This window comes from Lycium ferocissimum, unplaced genomic scaffold (genome assembly GCF_029784015.1).
Source record: "Lycium ferocissimum isolate CSIRO_LF1 unplaced genomic scaffold, AGI_CSIRO_Lferr_CH_V1 ctg3669, whole genome shotgun sequence".
In the NCBI taxonomy this organism is placed as follows: domain Eukaryota; kingdom Viridiplantae; phylum Streptophyta; class Magnoliopsida; order Solanales; family Solanaceae; genus Lycium; species Lycium ferocissimum.
Window position 1 is genome coordinate 35,607 of NW_026725456.1, and position 5,101 is coordinate 40,707.

Here is a 5,101-nt window from a genome sequence, read left to right on the forward strand (position 1 = left end):
GATCTTTAGTTTGTTGTCCCTTGATTTCTGCGAGTATCTGCTTGCACAGAATGGTTTATCATGGCTTATTCACTTCCATTGTTTTCATTTTCATAATTGCTTTGAATTGTTTACCCGTATCTAACCTTTTCTATGCTTTTGCTTGAGCTGAGGATCTTCCAAAAACAGCCTCCCTACCTAAGGTAGGTGTAAGGTCTGCGTACACTCTACCCTCCCCAGACCCTATAATATTGTGGGACTCACTGGGTATGTTATTGTTTTATTAGAAATTAATAAAGAGACAAGAATCTACGCTCAACGTTTGAAATTAACATTGCAATTTATGTCAAATTTAAGCGGCTTACTTTATGTTTACGCCTTTTAAAACACTGTTCAAGATCACTCATATGTCAATTTGTAAAACATTATGGTTTGACTTACTATCTTTTTTTTTTAACTTCCCACCCGGTGTTTGATATTCGCATTGGATTCCCAATTTATTAGAATCCGTGTCATGTAAGGTCCATTAAAAGAAAAAATCACTTTCTACCAGGATTTTGTTTCGCACCTAAAACTCAAAACTTCTGATTATTGGTGAATGAATACTATCTATCCAACCACAATCTTCGATGGAGCTTTATACCTTTTCTAACTATTGTACTATCCTCTTGGGGAAGTTTATTATTGCTAAATATTTATCTGCACCGAGTGCTTACATCAAACTACGTAATTTATTGTAGTTAAGTGATTTAATTAATGGAGTGAATATATACATTAATTAATCACGATTAAGTGATAATCATATATATTTATAAACATGACATACATCGATTGGTGTGTTGTAAACCGCAAGTGTGATAGTCTTTACCGTTTACGATCTTCTTTTGTTCTTCATTAGGTTCATATACCATACTTAACGTCCTCAATAACTTTAATTAATTACGCTTGCCTTAAATATGTCTAACATATTTGCAACGTGAGTATGTGACCAATAATTACCAAGGCCTTGAATAGGAAAAGGTCACCAAATCTTACAAACTTGTTTGCTATGTGTCCACAAATTAATGAAAAATATCATTATTATCAATATAGAGGAAAGAAGGCAGGAAAAAGACCAATCATTATTATGCATAAAAGGAAACTAAATAAATATGAACAGAAAAGGTGTCCTTTTAAGGGTCATAGTCTAGGTCCAATATGTACAATTAAAACAAAAGAAATTTTAATTATTTTTTCTTTTTCATATTTTCAAAATTAATGTGGTGGCTCAAAAAAAAAAAAAAAAAAAAAAAAATGTAGTCGTTAAATTGCCCAAATGACTGTTGTCATTCTATTGGGGCATCTTTCCATTTCTATGAAAGTACTATTGATAAGTCAATAATGCAATAACGTCACTTGTCTCAAGTAAAATTTTCAAACAAAGTGGATATCAGAGCAAGGAAATGATTTTCTAAATTCTATTTATAATATGGATGAAAGAAAATGATCTTATAAATATTTATATTTTGAGTTGAACTTGCAAAGAATATTTAGATTCACTTGGCACAATATTTTGAAAAATTATAGAAAATTGGAATGATCAAACATTTATTTTTAATAATTCACAAGCATTCGAATTTTCAAATTTGATATTTGCATATAGTAATGATTAAACTAGTATTTACAAATATAAATCCAGTATTAACAATGTTAAAATTATTATTTATCATCAAACAGGACATGGCCAAGCATTCTAGAGAGTAGACATTAATATAAAATATTTTCTTTTTGCCAGCACAAAGAATTGGAAAATAGAAAAATGTGTTTGGTGGACAGCCAGTTTAAATATTTAAGTTTATTTTGACCTCTTGATATATTATAGAAATAGAAAGTCATTATTCTAATTACTAGGTTTGGGATATATGTCTATTTGGCACTATATATTATTTATCATTAAACTTTTTATATTGTTTCTTTTTTTATTTTTATTTTTTATATATGAAAGTGCCAGCATGAGCTAGCTTTTAATATATATATATATATATATATATATTTAAAGATAAAATATTAGTGATGTATATATTTTAACAAAGTAAGTGTTTAATAGTATTGAAATATTTTTTTTTTTTTCATTTGCTAAACATTAGAAGAATTTTTTTTATTTCTCTCTTTTTTTAATACTATCCTTTTTTTTTTTTGGGGGGTTGATTAATATGGGGCATTTTTTTTTTTTTATACAACAATTGTTAGAGCAAAAAATATTGCATGATTTTATTAATATAAGGTCCGCTTATATTTTCCCAAGATATCAATTGCCAATTTAGTTCATTGCATTGGATCAAAATCTTTATGTTTACTTTTTTTTTTTTTATTTTTTATATTGCTTAGATTTTTGTAAACTTTTTTAAATATATATATATATAGACTGATAATTTAATGAAGGTCCTAAATATATTATGTTTGCTACGAATAGAAATATGGGGCAAATTAAAAGTTTAAATATATGGGATTCACTTTTTTTTCAATATTGCTTGATTTTGTTAATATGGGGTCCACTTTTTTCCCCGATTTTTTATGAGTTCCAAATAATTTGGAATAACACAATATATATATAGTATATATATAAATAACGTTGTAGATTTTATTCGCTAAATCTTTATTATATTAGTGTTTGCATGATTGATTTTTTTAAGTGATATATATCTTTTTTTTTCAAATTTAATTTGTGATTTTTTTTTAAAGTAATATGGGGCCCATTTTTTTTCTTTTGATTTTATTTTTTATTTTTATTTATTTATTTTTTTTTTTTTTTTTATGGGGTCGGACGAATGGGGTCCAAAATCCCTCTTCTAAATAGTAGTAAAATAGAAAGTCATTATGTGGTTTAAATGTCTTTTTGGCAGATTTATCATTACTTTTTATATTGTTTCTAACATTATATATGAAAGTGCCAGCATGAGCTAGCTTTTAATTTAGTCCATAAGTCATTTTAAAGATAAAATATTAGTGATGTATATATTTTAACAAAGTAAGTGCATAGTATTGAAATATTTTTCATTTGCTAACATTAGAAGAATTTATTTCTCTCTCTTTGTACTATCCTTCTTTCATTTTTTATACAACAATTGTTAGAGCAAGCATGTATAGCCAATAAGCTAAGATATCAGCCAAGTTCATTGCATTGGATCAAAATCTTTATGTTTACTTTTTGTTGCTTAGATTTGTAAACTTCTTTAAACACCTGATAATTTAATGAAGGTCCTATAATGCTTGTAGAAAACAAATTAAAAGTTTATTTGTACCGGATGCTTGGACCAAATAATTTGTACAACACAAATGTCTTGCGCATGATTGATTAAGTGATATATATCTAAATTTAATTTGTGATTTTTAAAGTAAAATTATTTGATTTGTTATTGTTATTTATTTATTATCGAGTCAAAATTGGGTCGTTCATGTGGCTTAAAAGAATTTAAGTTAGAACCACCAAAGGATGTGGTATGACACTCGGGTTCGAGTCTTGGGTATGAAAAAAAATCGCTTGGTAGCCTGAGAAATATAGAAAAAAAAAAAAAAAAAGAATTTAAGTTAGAGATAACTTGGTCTGGGTAATTATCATATATTAGCAAAAAGCAAGTTTTCTACTACTTAAATTGAGTTAACACTCTTAGAAATACGCAATTAAAGATATTTAGTTCGTGAAACAAAATTCTGTTTTCTAGTGAAATAGAGTAGGACTTGCGGCAATTTCTTGGTGGTGATGATGTTCTTCGAATTATTTGCTGTGAAAAATATACACAAATTCTTGTTCTATTTAGTGTTCATGATTGGAATTACATATGAATTTCAAAAAATATAAATATTTTGTATTAGACATTCCAATTTAATAAATCGACTTTTTTGTTTTTAACATTCTGTGGGTGATTTCCGACGAGCCACCAACTTTTGCAAGTTGCAGCTAACTGTGTGCCTAAGCAAGAATGTTTTTTTCGTAGATGACCTTATTATTGTGTTTTAAAGGCTCTTTTTTTCTCTTTTTTTCTGCTTTATGCAAAAACCTTTGACATTGACAAAATTTCTTTAGCACTTCTTTGATTCAGCTAGTTCCCTTTGCCGTCTCTTTTGAGTAGTATACTTATATAGTTAACATAATTTACTACGCTGAAACAATAATTTACTTGTGACTTATTAGTTATAAAAAGGGTTTTAAAGCAATTTATAATAGTTCTGATTTAATACTCGGCTCATTGTCTTAACGTTTTGGGTGTTGACGCATAGATTATTTTATAGTGTCAGAGGCAAATTCGTTCTCATAATCGTTTTTCCTCTCTAGGTAGTACTACATGCACACTCTTCAATATGTAGCCTGCTCATTTTCTATTTATTTCAAGTCCACTCTACGATTTCCTAAAAAAAAAAACAAGAACAAAAACTAAAGATTGATAATCATGCTATAAGAAAAGGCAAAATAATTTTTTTTTTAAAAAAAAAAAAAAAAGGAGAAGGCGTTAAAAAATACACTTTTCCCTTATCAACCGTATAAGGATTTCCCAAGGGAGTTTTGATGATCCTAATTCGACAAATATTTGAGCCTGTCATTGTTATGGTAGGACAATAAAAAAGGCAATACAAAACCTGAGAAATCACCTAACAGAAACTCATGTCTGCAAGAACAAATAAACAATATTGAAAGGCCATTTACTTGCTTGTTTGTACGACACTAAAATAGCAAAATTTAGTTCGGACGCCGTCATAATTCAAGGTGATGTTTACTGCTTAGTATGCTCTTCGTCCCAGTCCCAATTTATATGACGATCTTTTTTATTGGACATGCAATCTATTTTAAGAATATATTTATTGGACATAAAATAAATTATAAATATTTTGTGTGACTTTAAATCATCTCAATAATTCTAGATGATTTCTTTTCATCTATTCAAGCCTAAGTGGACAGATGTACTTGATATCTGTATTGTTGAAAAGTAGCAAGCTAAGCAACCATTAAAATTAATGGGCATGCGAGCAAGGCTTTCAAAATCTTGATTATAAAAAGAATAATCTCAATTAAGCCTAAAATAAGACTTTTTGAAACTTTTTTTTCCAATGTGGTGGGGTGCGCCAGGCCTGGACACAGTAGTGCAAT